We start from the raw sequence: 19,081 nt of genomic DNA on the forward strand, positions 1-19,081 counted from the left end.
CATTTGGTGGGATATGAAAGGTGTGGTGTACTATGAGCTGCTGCAACCGGGTGAAACTATGAATGGATAACGTTATCGACGACAATTAATGCGTTTGAAGCAAGCTCTGGCCAGAACACGACCAGAATGGGAGAACAGACATGATAAACTTATTGTTCAACATGATAACGCTCGCCCACATGTCGCAAAACCGGTCAAAACATATTTAGAAAATGTCGGATGGGAAGTTTTACCCCACCCGCCGTATTCACCAGACGTTGCTCCTTCGGAATACTAGTTGTTCGATTGTATGAACAACGATTTGATTGGACAGCGGTTTACTTCTTCAGAAGATATCGAAACATGGGTCTCTGACTGGATCGATTCCAAGTATGAGGACTTCTTTCGGCACGGAATCCGTACATTGCCTGACAGATGGGCGAAAGTGGTGTCTAGCGATGGACAATATTTTTCTTAAGGTATTTATGTATTTTGTGTTTGTACTACAGCTTCAATGTGTGTGTACCAACCGCACGAATTAATTCCTAGACCAAATAGGTGTGGCCAGCTTGCAGCTGCATTGCATTCATATGATCATTAGCTAAGGATGCACTCTGAGTTGACGTTAGACCTATTAGATGTGATTTTACTTTGATTTCACTTGTAAAGAAACAAAGCAGAATCTTTCCTTAGCTTCATCAGTGTAAAGCATTCACAGTGTCCATAAATATATGTTGTTCCCTTTTTTACTAATCGGGTGCTATAGGCTACTCTACCAATAGCAACATATCAAGTAAGAGTACTGTAGGTTAAGTGAAGACACTTGCTTAAAGTCATATTGAATGCTGAAAAAGATAAAAAAAATAAGGGGAAAGGCCTAGGTCCACTTAACTCCGTACCAAGGGGATATTTACCACTTCAAGGTTTTTTTTTTTTTTTTGAAAGCAAGGTCGGTTCTCTGTTAATTACAAAGGTGTCAGCCCAGGACCTTTCGAATGATGACACATCACAATAATAACAAAAGTGTGTAAATTGTACATTTTTTTTCTGTAGTAGCTTAGTAATTGACACCCATGGATCTAGTAATTGACACCCCCTGTCAACTACTGGGATTTTATAAGAAATAATGTTTTTAACTCTACCAGTAAACTTAATTTCACTGAAATACACGGTATACAAATTTCTACTGATATTCATTGAGCTTAGGCAAATCACCAGTAATTGAAAGGGGTGCCAATTACTGGTGATTGCAGCTAACCTGTGACCAATAATTGACCCCCCTGAAAACTAGGTTTATCTTTGAAGAAGCTAAAATGTTTGGTTTAGTCTGATCTATTAGTTCTTCAGTTATATCAAAAGATCTTTAACTAGTCGGTCTATTTGATATGCGCCGGAAACAAAAAACACTTTCCTTAAGCGTAACCCTTACTACAAGGCAGTAAAAACGGTTGACTTCTCACTGTCCATCGACGTTCTGCTTCCTTTGGAGTGCTACCACCCAGTAACAAAAATTAACGGTAGTGTAGGATTCACAAAACCACAAAGGAATAACAGATGGCAGCATTTGCTGGTATCTAGTCCCGCAGTCTTGTTGCGGCGAAAAAAGACGACAGTGTCAATTACTGGTACACTGTCAATTATTGGGACAGTTACCTACTTATAATTAGTAAGTGATTTTTGTCAAAGAACATGCCGGATTTGAATGTTAAAAATAATAAATCTACTTTGGCAAATGCTTCATTTTGCAAACAGGGGTGGCTGGAAATCGGGCGATTAATATATATGGTTAATTTACAAAGAACAAACCTGAATATACAACTAGTTGGCTCCTATGGTTACATTGCAGGTTACAGAAAGATCGGCATATTACAGGTAGTTTGAAAAATAGTAGTAATATATAGAAGCAGGCCACTATCTGTTTCTGGTATATTATTCATTTATCACAGGAATGATATCGCACTTTAATACAAAATATAGAAATAATCGGTAGGTGTATTTAAACGGTCGAGAACTCCATTATATGGCGTAAAATAAGGTACATTTTCAGCGATAAACAACTGTGCACTTTTCGTCACCGCTCAGTAATCGAACATTTTTTTTTTCCTACTAGAGTGGCAGCAACAGCTTTAGTGCTAGACACTGCATTTGCTCCGTATGAAAACTCACATATAAAGCAAGACTTTCCAAACAGTGACGCAAGTCAGTAGATGCGTGTGAAAAAGGTATTTAAGTGGGATACTACGAAACCTTACTAGTACTCACTATTACGCTAGTAGAAGTGTTGCTGGCACTTGTTTTTTATTAAATTGTTAAGAATGTAGCGGGTCTTAACGGTATAAATGCCAAAACGCTTCCCTAAGGCATTCTATTCTATTATTATTATTCAGTACAGTTACGAAAGAAAATATTCTTCAGTTGAAAAAAAAATCTTTTCCTAATAACTGAACAACAATTAACCTATTAGTGTATCAACTTTGGCAAGTTGTAAAGTTATAACTATAATAAGGATAATAACAAAAAGATCCAAATTAATCTATTTGTTCCCGAGTTATTGGCAAAAGAAAATTTGTCAACTGTCAAATAATTTCTTTTCTGTGTGTTCCAAATGTCCAAATACTTTAATATAGTTTTATTATACGCTTGCCAACTGAGGTGCATAATTTCTGTTAATATTGCCATAAAAACAATAGTAATAATAGCAGGAATAGGAAGAAAATGAAATCTTTGGGCTTTACGTTCCACGGTCATGTCGACTAGGCTATACAACGATCGATAATGTATAATGTATAATGTGTCAATTTTTGTATATATGACGAAATATATATTCAAAAGTGCATAATTGAATCACTGATTGGAAAAAGGGAATAAGTACATTTTTTTGTGATTTTAACCTGAGATAGCAGATGTGTTCCTTTAAGATAGTTATATCGTTGACTAGAAAATAGTAGTGTTTGGGCAACTCTATATGACCAATGTAGAAGACAAAATCTCTCGCTGATTAGAAAAAGGGAATAACTACGTTTCTTATTTCCTTCTTCCAGTCACTACAGGACACCACCACATCTGTGAGACTGTGTGTAAGTAGACAACCGCCATTGCCCTCTGCTGTCGTTATTGATACTTCGCCTTCTTTTCGCATTGCACAATCTATAGAGAACTTTTTGCCCCAATCAGTTACAGATTTACATGTTTTCAGTGATACAAGTGGTGGTCAAAACTGCAATCATTCAATGACACGAATGCTTTTCAGCCTGATCGTGTCATTACGGTTCAGCACTGTACAGCAATATTTGCCTGTCAGAGGTCACAGTTTTTACCATGTGACCGAAATTTTGCTGTAATCAGACCAGAACTCAAACGACATAATCGTATTTATTTACCAGCACAGTATAACCACATGATTGCGAATGTAAGAAATACTAATTTTCCATTTTATGTTTACGAAGTTGTCAATGAAGAAATCTTAGATTTTAAACATTGGTGGCAACCGTTTTACAAGAAATTTTCAGGTAGCATTGCGGACAAAACAGTGAAATTCCAAGTAAATAGAGACACTGTTTACAAAGCAGAATCTCCAGGTTATGTTCAAGCTCATACGTTTATCAATGGACTAAGAACTGATATTTTTCGATTACCCAAAAGTAATGTCACAAACGTTCCACTGCCAACGTCAAAGGCATACGATTGGCAAGTCTCGATTAATCAGAAAAAGATCAACGATTCTTCACAAATCATCAAATACATACCTGACCAATACAAATAGTTGTATAAGATGATTTGTTCATGGAAAACCACTGATCAAGAAGCTGTAGAAGACGAAGATGCAGACGGATAGGACCCTATGTAAACCCATTCTATGTGACAACGTATTTTGCTACGTATTTTGTTCAGTTGTCTATTGTATTACTTTTCTTGCTGTACGAATAATATGTGCTGTACAGAAAAACGAACGATGACAATAAAAGTGTTAGAAGCCTAACATTCGTGATAGTTCGAATACATATATCCAAGATTAACATACAACATTGCATTCAACATGTACATTTTCATAGCTCTCTATCATAAACTGCACATTACATACCCTACACACAATTACAATTGCGTCCAACATTAATTGATTGGAAAAAGGGAATATTTTTTTTTCCATTTTTAAGCTTTTCTAACCAATTGCAGTGCTGCAATACAATATTCTTCTTATTGTCTTAGTGTTTGTTAGTTGTTTTGCTACAAGTAATCAATTATACACTTTTTGCAACAAATACAAACAACACCTCGAGAAGGTTTTTTAGCGTCATTGAAAACTTAGGTCTGATGCACTTATTCCCTTTTTCCAATCAGTGATTCAATTGTGTTGTTTGATTCATGGTAATCTTGTGTACTCTATAAATATTCTGGGTCCGCGATGGCTCAATGGTAGAGCGTTCACCTCTGGTGCTTGGAGTCCCGGGTTTGATCCCAGCCCCCGCCAAGTGGACTTTGTGGTGGACAAACACCTTGTACGTGGGTTTTCTTGGGATCCTCCCACTTCCTCTCACTTTCTTCATTCCACCACTTCATTCATTACTCATCATCACCGTCCCCTTTAGCCTAGCCGGCATAGCCGTGGGACGCAAAGCTCTAAGATTTCATTTCTATAAATATTCAAAATATATTTGAATCAAGGAATGTAACGAAAAAAGTAACGTTACATATATATATAGTGCCGGATCCCGGGATCGAACCAGATACCTTGTGATTAGCCAGAAGTTTTAGTAAACAATCTCAACTTCACGGATTACATCTTACAACATAATTAAATAAAATTATATCGAAGAACTAAAATGAGCACCAGTACAGGAGTTGAAGATGTCTACATTCCAGCAACCGAGACTTCAACAGATGTGATTGACCTTTTACGACAGCTACGACAGCAGATTAATTCCATGACACAGCAGATGGATTCCAGACTTTTAACAAGCAAAACAAAATTTGTATTCCAGATTGGAACAAGTATCACAAAATTTAGATTCCAGTCTACAACAAATAACCCAACAAATAGGACAACAGATATATTATAGATTGGAACAGATCAAACTATAAATAAGACAGCAGATGGATTCCAAATTGGAACAAGTGACACAACAAAAAAGGCAGCATATGAATTCTAAATTGGAGCAAGTAACGCGGCAGTTAAATACAAAACTGGAAATAACCGACAATAGGATAAAGCAAATTATATATAGCTTTGTAGTGGTGAGAAGTACCGTTGATGTACTAGAAACGCAAGTCAATGAACATACAAACAAAATTCGGAAATTGCAAGAAGAGGTACAGACCATCAAAGAGAAAATCCGCACAGCAAGGTGTAATCCTGATCCTGCCCTCAACGTAGTGTACCAGGAACATAGCAGAATTGAATCAAGGTCCTGTGAAGAAGACAGCAAGTCATCAGAAGCCTATTGTGAAAGGGAAGACACCATCTCTAATATCGAGGACGAGGAAAGAAGATCACTTCGAAGGAACCATACACACGTAAAACCTAGACATCTACGGTATTTTAGTACTAATAATACTCGCGTGAAATTAATTAAATAATATCCTTAACTAAACTCAGGGGTAGAACTGAGGACATCCCAGTGACTACCTTTTTAGGAACATTTGAATAAGAATGTAAACTAATTGGCATGAATAAGGCTAATTTCCTCAAAATATTACCACATATTTTGTTACCACCTTGTTCGGTATGGTATAAAGCGATCAGAGATAGTCTGCGTAATTATTCAGATTTTAAAAATGCGTTGTTACCTAATTTTGAAAACGATTTTATGTTAGCAGAAAGGGTTGTTCAGATCAGAAACCCACGTTTTGATTCTAAAGTGGGAAAAAGTCTTACAGATTTTGTAATTTCAGCATATAATGACTTGAAGCAGATCAATCAATATCAGCAGGAATCACGCATTATTGCTTCAATACGAATATTATTACCGTTTAGGCTACAGCAAGTATTAACTTAATAATGATGTTTCAAAATTATGAGAGTCAGTCAAGATTACAAGGTAATATTAACCGCCATCAAGCTAACCATATTCTCGTTCGAAACATTAATGTTAGAGAAGATTGCAGTTATAATACAAGATGTAATGTTCGATTTTCTCGTAATGGTAATACGACCAAACCTAATTTTAGAAGAAACAGAAATAATAATCATACCGCTTATAAGAATAATGTAAACAATCGATCTAATTTCTCACGAACTACCAGATGTCGTAGTTATTACATAGCTGACAGAAATTCTCAAAATAGGAATCAAAGAACTGGTGAAATAAATAGTAAACAGGATTGTACTCAAGATTGTGCTATTCAATGCAACTTAATCGAATCTCTTGGTAATGTTATTTGAGTTAAAGTTATGACATGCGTCTAAACATATTCAATCGATACTTGTTTTGTTTCACTTTGAACATTGTCATGACTTCATTGTAATTTTTTACTTCGTTCATATCCTAAACAATTACATCTATGCATCAATACACATATTACCTGTCCAACTTATGCTAATTATGATCGAATAAATGAAATATGTTATGTTGTATGTTAAATTACATCAAATTAATTGTTAACAAGTATAAATAATATTGAATAAAGGAACCTATTTCGGATCTAAATAATCATCAAACTTATCCTATTTTGAATGTCTTTCTCATCGATAATTTTATAGAATTAAAATGAAATTGATTATTATACGAATATAAGAATGATATTGAGATAAGATGAAGATAATATATTATTTCAAAAATTGTAATTCTTATATATATAGGCTATTCAAAAAGTAAGACAACTATGTATATGAAATGTTTAACGGTCCAGGATTCTTTCTTCAATTGTAATCAATTTAAGAAGTCTTGGAGTTCGGGAGCCATATACAACGATTGATAATGTATATTTTGTATGTACTTCTAAGTATTGTTTCTTATTTAGGGGCAAAAGTGCTATTTAAAAGAGCACAAGCGATTAAAAAGAAGAAGAAGAAAATATATGAAGAAATAATTTAAATATTAGTATTATATTAGCATTTGTCTTGTGATGGTTGCTATGCCAGTTTGTTTATCAGGTTGTTAAGATAACTAAAGAAAGATATAGCGAAGAACCATCTTGTTAGAATAGAATGTATATTACTTCAATGTGTCAAATATATATATTTACATCAGCTAATGCTTATGACAACAAATACTATTCGAAGCTTTCTTGCACCCACTGGAAAACGTGAAGTATATTAATATTTATTTGCATATATTGTTATTGTAGACTGTTCCCATAATGCCCACCGACTTCGATTTTACAAAATTTGAGAAATAAATTTCACTTTTTATTTAGTGGACAATTTGAAGGCATTTTGTAATACTACCATTAAGAAACCCATATACATCATATTACAAATCAATCATTATGGAACAATCTCATGTGTGACACGCAGAAGTGGTACCAATCTTTGAAAGTTTCATTTACAACTTTTTTTCTTTTTCTTTTTTAACTGATTTTGTGAGTAATGGTGCATTCAGTATAAAGGTACAACAAGATATTCTCTCTCTCACTCTCTCTCTCTCTCTCTATCTTTCTCTCTCTCTGTGGGTGTGTGTTTTTGTTTCTGCTTTCAGGCGTAAGCGTGTGGATACTACCAGCTATACTTTCGTGTGTACATATGCTAGTATGTGTGTGTGTGGCGCGGGTATATGAAGTATTAATTGGGATCGCGTAGTGAAACTTATCGATATTAGTACGTACATACGAACGGCTGTTGCTTCACACGATAACTTTGGACGAATGCGAATTTTTAAATTATGCTTTTTGCAATAAATAAGTAGTGATTCCTCTCGAGGGATTTCCCCTAAATGGTAGCCCCCACCATGTCCAATTGAATCACAAATTGCCGCAATCGTTTGTACATCGTTTGTACAGAAATATGCAGGCCAAATTTTCGTTTGTACACAATTAGGGGCGCCGCCAGATCGAAAAAAAATTGGGGGCTGTCTAAGTGGTAGCCCCCCCCCAAAAATATCCTATTCAATCACAAATTGTCGCAATCCTATGTACGTCGTTTGTACAGAAATGTGTAGGTAAAATTTTCGTTTCTAGACAATTAGGGGCGCCGCCAGAATGAAAACAAAGTGGGGGATGTCTAAGTGGTAGCCACCCACCATGTCCAATTTAAGCACAAATTTTCGCAATCGTTCCTACATCGTTTGTACAGAAATGTGCAGGCAAAATTTTCGTTTGCATACAATTAGGGGCGCTGCCAGAACGAAAACAAAGTGGGGTCTGTTTTAATGGTAGCCTCCACCATGTCCAATTCAATCACAAATTATTTCAATCGTTTGTACACCGTTTGTTCAGAAATTTGCAGGCCAAATTTTCGTTTGTAAACTATTAGGGACGCCGTCAGAACGAAAACAAATTGGGGGCTGTCTAAGTGGTAGCCCCCCACCATGTCCAATTTAAGCACAAATTTTCGCAATCGTTTTACATCGTTTGTACAGAACTGTGCAGGCGAAATATTTGAACAAAATTAGAGGCGCCGCCAGAACGAAAACAAAGTGGGGGCTGTCCAAGTGGTACCCCGCATGTCCAATTGAATCACAAATTGTCGCAATCGTTTGTACTTCGTTTGTACAGAAATGTGCAAGCGAAATGTATGTTCGCACACAATTAAGGGCGCCGCCAGAACGAAAAAAATGGGGGCTGTCTAAGTGGTAGCCCTCCACCAACATGCCCTATTCAATAAAAAATTGTCGCAATCGTTTGTACTTCGTTTGTGCAGAAATGTGCAGGCGAAATTTTCGTTTGTACACAATTAGGAGCGCCGCCAGAACGAAAATAAAATGGGGAACTGTCTAACTGGTAGCCCCCCACCAACATGTGCAATTCAATCACAAAATTGTCGCAATCGTTTGTACTTTGCTTGTACAGAAATGCGCAGGCGAAATTCTCGTTTGTACACAATTAGGGGCGCAGCCAGAACGAAAACAAAGTGGGGCTGTCTAAGTGGTAGCCCCTTCCACCATGTCCAGTTCAACCACAAATTGTCGCAATCGTTTGTACTTCGTTTGTACATAAACGGGCAGGCAAAATGTTTGTTTGTACACAATTAGGGGCGCCGCCAGAAAGGAAACAAAGTGGGGGCTGTCTAAGTGGTAGCTTCCCATCAACATGTCCAATTCAATCACAAATTATCGCAATCGTTTGTACGTCGTTTGTGCAGAAATGTGCAGGCAAAATTTTCGTTTGTACACAATTAGGGGCGTCGCCAGAACGAAAACAAAGTAGGAGCTGTCTAAGTGGTAGCTTCCCACCAACATGTCCAATTGAATCACAAATTGTCGCAATCGTTTGTACTTCGTTTGTACAGAAATGTTCAGGCAAAATGTTTGTTTATACACAATTAAAGGCGCCGAATGAACGAAAACAAAGTGCGGGCTATCTAAGTGGTAGCCCCCGACCATGTCCAATTCGATCACAAATTGTCGCAATCGTTTTCACATCATTTTTACAGAAATGTGCATGCGAAATTTTCTTTTGTACATAATTAATAGCGCCGCCAGAACGAAAAAAGTGGGGCTGTCTAAATGGTAGCCCCCACCATATCCAATTCAATCACAAATTATATCAATCGCTTGTACATCATTTGCACAGAAATGTGCAGGAGAAATTTTCGTTTGTACACTCTTAGGGGCGCCGCCAGAACGAAAACAATGTGGGGGACTGTATAAATGGTAGAAACATTAAAAAAGTGTCACGATGATGGACTTAAATGTTTTTCTTCTTTTGTTTTTTTATATTTATATTTATACTTAGAATTATTATTGCTGAGTTAGTTTATTAAACTCGGCTCTTATTATTAAACTTATTCATTATTTCTTACGTGAGCTGAATTCTTATGAGAATTTTTTTTTCTATCTATCTTGCGCAGAAACCGTTATTCTTATCTCGTACAGGAAATTGATAAGTGGAAGATATAACAAATTTAGAAACTAGACTGTTAAAGGAAAAATTATAACACAGTATTTTGTTTTATTTGATCATCTTCATTAAGCTCATTTTGCAGAAACTATAGAATGCATGGTGAAGTATTTTGGTGCATTCGCCATTCTGATTTAGGAGTAGAGTTGCTAACTGGCCGGTATTTGCTGTGATTTTGATTAAGGCCGGTGACCGGTTCAAACTTCTTATTAGCCCCCTTCTGACCGGTATTTTGCAATCTGCAATCCAGAATATAACATTGAACATCGAAATTTTTCAACAAGGCCTTTACAAAAACAAATTTCCGTTGTATTATACATTATCGATATTTTTTAATGTATAGCAGTTTTTTTATTTATTTAACATAAGAAATTTGATAACACTTATATTTTATTGTAAAAGAATTTTACATTTATTGAGAGTAGAAAATGACTTTTTAAAGCAATTTCCTTTGTTTGCAGTGTAAGTTTATAGAGTAAATTTCATTTTATGAATCAACTATTGTTACATAAAGATAAATATCCAGTATTATTCATCTGTTTCGATAACTCTAAACAAGTGGCAATTGCTGGTAAATACAATAACGATCAATACAGTCTTCAGTTTCTCATTTGTAGAGAGAATTTTGAGGGTGTGCCGGTAATTTTGTTTTCCTGAGTTGGCAACCTATTTACGAGGTTTTGTTTCAACTCTGCTACGTAGTGGCTCCGTACTGACACTCCGCATGTAAATAAGTATGTAAGGCTACCATACGCCCCGGTTTCTTAATATTTGTCCCGGTGTGCAGAAATTTTAATTCTTGTCCTGTTTTTTTCTTTATTATTATTATTAATTACATATCAAAATTTCTGAAAAGATAATAAAATCGACCTATTCCTTTTGCTTTCAATTCCGACAATACTATAGGAACAATTTCATTCTAATCTTTATTATTATTCCAATCGCTGCTTCCCCGTATATAACATGCAATGTTTAAATCCTCCTAAGTAGCACTCTTATCACTAAAAATAAGAATGTATACCCCGAGGTGGCAACAAATTCTTGTAACGTTGCAGACCAGCCCCGAAAACACATTTTTTTTCTGCTTCAGAAAAACAATTATGCGAATTGCTTTCTTTTAGTTCGCATTTTAGGTTAACAAAAATAAATCAGTCTATAGAAATTTGGAAACAACTTCATAAATCTGGATTTTTTTTCTTTATAGACATGTAGAGCATGTAAAGGTGGTATGTGTAATAATATTGAAAATATAATTTTTGCCTAAATATTGTATGCTCACTGATTGCGTTTATATTGTACAACAGCTTCTAGCTTCTATAATAATTTCTAGCACTGTTGATTAAGTATGGACTATATTAATACGTTATTTTGAGTTGTATAACTAGTGCGATACTGTAGTAGAATTCGAAAGATAAAATTAATACAAAATGCAATATTTACTACTAATTTGTAAGATGTCCCGTTTTTTCTGTTTTCAAAAACTATGGTAGTCTTAAAGTATGCTAAACCATACAAAATAAATTGTACTGTAAATTGTACCCCTCTGATAGTGCTCTCAAACGAGTAGGGTCGGGTCAGTCGGGTTAGCTCGTGTCGGGTCACTCGGGTCGGGTCGTCACATTCTTCACTTATTTTCCATACGGAATACTATAAGGAGCTTTGTTGTAGAATTCAATTCAAAGTTGGTGAATGAATGATAATTGTGATTAATTGAAGGTGAAATAGTAATAAAATTTTAATTTAACCCTATATTAACTAATTGGCATTGTAATTGTAATAAATATTACTACTGACTTTTTTCCTTTCTGCGTTTTTATGTCAAGTTAAATGTCACATTAAGTGAAATTGAAAGGAAATATCTAGTTAACGTCCCACGTTACGCACCAACGCTAAGAGAGACAGTGATGATGAGAAATAATTGAAGTGGTTGAATAAAGAAAGTGGGAGGAAATGTGAGAACAACGAGAAAACCCATGCACACGGTGTTTGTTTACCAAAATACTTACTTGGTACGAGCTGGAATCAATACCCATGGACCTTCGGGTCAAACATCTGCCTTTGGGCAGGATACATTATTATTATTATTATTATTATTATTATTATTATTATTATTATTATTATTATTATTATTATTATTATTATTATTATTATTATTATTATTATAATTTTAAGAGTGCCCAAGAAAGTTCCGCCGCCTTTTCACCAACACCTTCGAACATTGATATGTAACCTAAGACGTACCTGGAATATCAAAAATCGTCTCCATCAGCCTCGACGACCTTCTGCCGACGTTCTGGAAGCCTATGGATTGCATCGCAGTCGAACTTGGTGGGACGTGAAGTGAAGAAGGTATCAAGTGCATATTGAACCTCTACTGGCGATTTGAATTGGCGATCTCCAAGGTGATTGTCCAAGGAATGGAACAGGTGATAATCGGAGGGTACAATGTCCGTGGAGTATGGCGGATCCAATAGTGTTTTCCATCCAAGGCGTAGAATGGTGTACAGGGTCATTTTAGCCACGTGGGGCTTAGCGTTGCCTTGTAACAGGAGGACCCCTTTGCGATTCAGAACTGCTGGATTCAGACAGTACACAATGACAGTACACAGTTGCATTGATGATCTGACCAGCTGATATCAGTTCCCGATGGACGATGCCTCGAGCAGTAAACAAAATGCACAGAAGAACCTTATTCTGGTGTAGTGCTGGCTTGGGCTGTTTTTGAACCGGTTCATGGGATGCTAACCAACAGTCACGGCGCCGTGGAGCTTCGTACAGGACCCACTTCCCATCACATGTCAACACCCTGTCCAGAAATTGCTCCTTCCTCAGAGGAGATACCAAAGAAACACAGGTGTCTGCTCGCGTTGCTTTCTGGCTCCAAGTCAAATTGTGTAGGACCCATCAACCCAACTTGCAGTGCTTCCCAGGTTGATGGTGGTGGTCCCGAATGGTTTCTCCACTCACACTGAAATGTAGTACCAGTTCCTCACATGTGCATCTTCGCCTCAATTGCTGCCTGAAGATCTGTATTTTGAACATCTGTTTGTCTTCCGGCACTTGGTGCGTCTTCGAGTGTTTCGTCACCGTCCTTAAACCGTCATACCACTGCACTCTCGGCGTAGTCACGACACCCTCACCAAAGGCCTGTCATATCTTCCGCCCCGCGGAGCAGCAATTTGAACTCGTACAGCAAACAAGCCCTTATGACGATCTGTGAAGGCCCCACGTTTACTCAGTCCTTACGCACGTTCACGGTGTATCTGAACAGCCACAACCAAGTAGTATGTTTTTATACTTACTAGTATTGCTCACGAGACCAGGTTTGGGGCATTCTCGTCTCGAAAGTGTGTCGTGAAGGTAGTCTCGTCTCGAAAAGTGCATATGTTTCTATTGAAAGAGCTCTGTCTCATCTTGTACCCCTTCATGAAAATTCTGTCTCGTCTCGTCTCGTCCAACAACTGACCTTCGCCTTATATCCATTCGCATTCAACTCACGGTTTGAGGGCCAATTGAACACAGACCTCCACAAAGAGACAGAACTTTCTTGGTCACCTTCAGATTATTATTATTATTATTATTATTATTATTATTATTATTGCTGCGGTAGTGATTTGACTTTCTCCGCAATAAAATACTTGCTAATTTTATATAACATTGCAAATATCTTCTAGATAAATTAATCAAGAAAAAATAAAAGTAATTCCCTACAGAATGATATTTCAGTGCAATTAATTCCTTATGATTCTATCAGACAGCAACGCTGTTTTTAAATAGAAAAATCGGAATGTTAACGCGATGAAATTTTTGTTTGTTACACAGCAAAAAATATTAAAATAAGTTCTATATACATTCCTTACTAGAAACTAATGTTGTCTTCAGAACTTTTATTCTTTTAGTCTTCAGAATTTGTCTTCAGAACTCAGTCAAATTTTATTTTGACTTTCGAAGTTGATTGCCTAATTTTAACCTTGGAAATTTGGATGTGGAGTAAAATAAAGAAGGTTAGTAGGGTAGAGAGGAAAACGAATTAGGAAATGCTGAAAAAATGCAAGAGACGAGAGCAATATTAGACGATATAAGGACGCGAAAACATGGACGGATCACAAGTTTCGATCTTGCTAAGGGATTGCATTCTGAGAGATGTAGTAAAGGGAGTACAATCAGGAGAGTGAGAGTGTGTAAGAAGGTTGCAATTGATAGATTGTAATAAGGAGGGTGGTACTTTATGTTAGGTTGCGAGGCAGATTTTAGCGGGAAATCGCAAAAATGGAAGCTTCTTACCTACTTCACGGAAACTGGCCTGTCATTAATGGCAGAACACTGAGGAGGAGGAGGAGGATAATTATACTACAAATAAAAAGAGCCGAAATAATGGTTTACACGCTGTATACATAAGCATTTTTTTCCGGTGGCAGTTTTGTAAGGTTCTAGCTCTCTCAAACTGGATAGATTGTAAGGTCAGGTCACTCGGGTGGTTGTCGGGTTAGGTCACCTCGGGTCGGTTCACTCTGGTCACTTTTGGTCGGGCCAATCGGGTCAGCTCGGGTCGGGTTGTCGGGTCGGGTCAGTCAATTCGTGTCACGGGTGGGGTCGGGTCGGTCTTCAACACATATAATTTCCACGAAAATTACAATATACCACGGTTTATACCTCATTGGACTTCCAATAAAACATTTTCAATGATGTGTACACCATGTCACCATTTTTGTATGAGGGAATTTTTAGAGAGATTTTGTGGGAATTTGATGGAGTGTAGATTCCTGTGTGTGTGTGTGTGATACCTTACATAATACAAGATGTCGAGGAAGTGTGTAAATAAACCGGACAATTTCTGTTATGTATGTGGGGAGCTGATATTTAAATCACAATGTCGATGTTTTACTCCACTTGTGAGGAAGTGTTATCAGTTTATATTTTGGTTGCTGTGTAGGAGACCAGGATAAAAACTGGGTTCCTCACTACATTTGTTGTACTTGCGTGAAACGTCTGACTGGGTGGGCAAATGGTGGACGAAACATGAACTTCGCAGTACCGATGATCTGGAGGAAACAAAAGATCATTCTTCAGACTGCTACTTTTGTATGACACAGATAAAAGAAATAAGGAGTAAATCTAAACACACAGTACAGTACCCTAATTTGCCATCAGTAATGAGGCCAGTTCCAAACAGTGCAGAATTACCTGTACCAGTACCTCCTCCTCATCTTACGGTAAATGAGGATTACGTATTTGAGGCAATTATTGAAGTCCCAAATGAAGAAGATGATCCTACTTATGTAGGAAGCACATCTACATTGGATCCCCATCTGATAACTCCGGGTGAACTAAATGACCTCGTACGGGATTTAAAACTCTCCAAGACACAGACAGAACTTCTTGATTCTAAACTTAAGGCTGGAATCTGCTCCATCGTGACACTAAAGTGTGTATTTTTCGAAACCTTCATACAGAGTTTCAAAACTATTATTCTCAAGAAAATGATTTAGTGTATTGTAATAATGTCTGTGCTGTGATGGATACACTTGGACGTGCACATATAAGTACAGAGTGGAGATTGCTTATTGACTCTTCGAAAACTAGTTTTAAGGTTGTCCTTTTGCACAATGGCAACAATTTTCCTTCAGTGCCTTTGACTTATGCAACTAATATGAAGGAAATCTATGAAAACATCGAAATAGTGTTAGAAAAAAATCAGTATGAGAAATGCAAGTGGACGGTTTGCTGTGATTTACAAGTCATTTCTTTGTTAATGGGTCTGCAGCTCTGTTATACGAAATATTGTTGTTTCCTCTGCGAATGGGAGAGCAGGAACAAAGCGGAACATTACATCAAGAAGGAATGGCCAAAGCATGTATTAACTCCTGGACAGAAGAATGCTGTTTATTCCTCACTGGTGAGCCTTGATTAGATAATTCTACCTCCTCTTCACATAAAGTTGGGGCTCTTAAAAAACTTTGTTAGGGTAATGGACAAAAGTAATGCAGGATCTTGTTACCTCAAGGAAAAAATTCCTCGGGTTAGTGACGCTAGGGTTTTTGTAGACCCCCACATAAGATGTTTGATTCGTGACAAAAACATTGAGGATCTCTTAACTCTGGTTGAGAAAGCAGCTTGGTGTCCATTTAAATGTTTAGCAGAGAATTTTTTAGGAAACAAGAAAGCCCCAAATTACCGTGAAATTGTGAGTGATTTCCGGCAACCATTCAATGAAATGGGTTGCAACCTGTCCCTTAACTTTCACTTTCTAGACTCCCACCTGCATTTCTTTCCTGAAAACCTTGGTGCTGTTAGTGATGAGTAGGGGGAACATTTTCATCAGGACATTTCCTCCATGGAAAAGAGATACCAGTGACAGTGGAGTTGAAAAATGCTAGCTGATTACTGTTGGACACTTAAAGAGATGTTCAAGAAACCAAACACAGAAAAAAATGAAATGAAATCTTTAAGTTTTACGTCCCACAGTTATGCCGGTGAGGCTAAAGGAGACGGTGATAATGAGAGATGAATGAAAATGGTGGAATGAAGAAAATGGGAGGAAACGGAGAACCCCGAGAAAACCCACGGTGTTTGTCCACCACAAAGTTCACTTGGCGGTTGCTGGGATCGAACCCAAGCACCAGAGGTGAACGCTCTACCACTGAGCCAACGCGCCCCCCGAACCAAACACAGAAGAAAGTCGACAACTAAAACATATTAGTTGAGGTAAGTAAGTGTCCATTTATTAAGAAGATACCACTCACTTCGTTTGTAATATTTATTAAGTAGATATAAAATTGTTACACGGTGTATACATAATTGAAAATGTTTTATTCCAAATCCAGTAAGATATAAACCGTGCTTATATTGTAATTTTCGTGGAAGTTATATGTGATTTTATCTGCACTAATGAATATTGTAAAATGAACAGTACACATAGCATATTTTTATATAAATATGCTTATTTCTCTAGATAGAATAATGCTATTCTTATGAAACATAGAGGGCTTACTAAGTATAAATCAAGCTAACATACAATATAATTTGTGCGTTTATATACCTAAGGTACCCAAGCTACAAGTATGAAAATGGTTTTAAAAAAGTAAAAAGAAAAAGAAAAGAAATTTGAGGGGGAAATTTTCCGAAAACACCTCTGTCACGGGAAAACTGAGGGTGATGGAGAAAAACTGATTGCAGATTCGAATTCTACGTGAGAAGTTCTATTAGAATCAGGCATTTTCTTCCGTATGCCAGAGAAAAAGAATTTTTTTTCGACTAGTGTAATAGGTACCATTTTCAAACTCAGCAACCATTATTCAAACCGGTTAACGTTGATCGCAGATATTAAAAATACTCACATCCGTATATTATTTATTACAAACGAAAATTTTACCTGCACATTTCTGCACAAACGATGTATAAACGATCGCGACAATTTGTGGTTCAATCGAACATGGTGAGAGGGCTATCAATTAGACAACTCCCCCTTTTTTCGTTCTGTCCACGCATCTGATAGCGTAGAAAAAAACTTTCGCCTGCGCATTACTGCTCAAAAGATGTACAAACAATAGAGATAATTTTCTTTTGAATCGGACGTAGGGAGGTGCTACCAATTAGGCAGCCTATACTTTGTTATCGTTTTGGCGCGCCCGCAATTGTGTACAAACGAAAATTTCGCCTGCAAATTTCTGTACAAAACCGTACAAACAAGTGCGACAGTTTGTGGTTGAATTCGACATGGTGGGAGGGCTATCAATTAGAGAGGTCATAGTTTTTTATCGTAGTGGCGGGGCCACATTTATGTGCAAACAAAAATTTCAGTTGCACATTTATAAACAAAGGCGTGTAAACAAGTGCGACAGTTTGTAGTGGAATTGAACATGGTGGGAAGGCTACCACTTGGACAGCCCCCCCTTTGTTTTCGTTCTGGTGGCGCCCCTAATTGTGTAAAACGAACATTTGGCCTGCACATTTCTGTATAATTATATTCAAATGATTGCGACAATTTGTGCTTCAATTGGACATGGTGGGGGGCTACCATTTAGACAGCCCCCACTTTGTTTTCGTTCTGGCGTCGCCCTTAATTGTCTACAAACGAAAATTTCGCCTACATATTTCTGTACAAACGAAGTACAAACGATTGCGACAATTTGTGATTGAATTGAAAGTGGTGATTGGGCTATCACTTAGAAAGCTCACTACTTTGTTTTCGCCTTGGCGGCCCTCCTAATTATGTACAAACGAAAATTCTGCATGCACATTTCTGTACAAACGATGTAGAAACGATTGCGACAATTTGTGATTGAATTGGACATGGTGGGGGGGGCTATCACTTAAAACGTTAGCCGCCAAGCCAAATTTTTGGGGTATTTTGGACCTCACTATTTGTGAATCAGAATTATGCACATGGCGGCCAACGTGTTTTAAACAGCCCCCCACTTTGTTTTCGTTCTGGCGGCGCAATTAATTATGTACAAACTAAAATTTAGCCTGGACTTTTTTGTACAAACGATGTAGAAACGATTGTGACAATTTGGGATTGAATTGGAAATGGCAGGCTAACATTTAGACATCCCTCACATTGTTTTCGTTCTGGCGGCGCCCCTAATTGTGTGCAAACGAAAATCTTGCCTGAACATTTCTGTACAAATGATGCACAAACGATTGCGACGATTTGTGCTTGAATTGTACATGGTGGGGGGCTATCTCTTAGACAGCACCCACTTTGTTTTCGTTCCCGCGGAGCCCATAATTGTGTACAAACGAAAATTTAGCCTTCACATTTCTGTAGAAACGATGTAGGAACGATTGCGACAATCTGTGACTGAATTAGACATGGTGGGGAGGCTACCGTTTAGACAGCCCCCCGGTTTTCTTCTTTCTGGCGGCGCCTCTAATTGTATACAAACGAAAATTTCGCCTGCACATTTCTGTACAAACGAAGTACAAATGATTGCGACAATTTGTGATTGAATTGGACATGGTGGGGGGCTACCACGTAGACAGTCCCTAATTTGTTTTCGTTCCGGCGGCGCCCCTAATTGTGTACAAACGAAAATTTCGCCTTCACATTTCTGCACAAACGATGCAGAAACGATTGCGACAATTTTTGCTTGAATTGGACATGGTG

This window comes from Thermobia domestica, chromosome 17, assembly GCF_964235325.1.
Source record: "Thermobia domestica chromosome 17, izTheDome1.hap1.1, whole genome shotgun sequence".
Lineage (NCBI taxonomy): Eukaryota > Metazoa > Arthropoda > Insecta > Zygentoma > Lepismatidae > Thermobia > Thermobia domestica.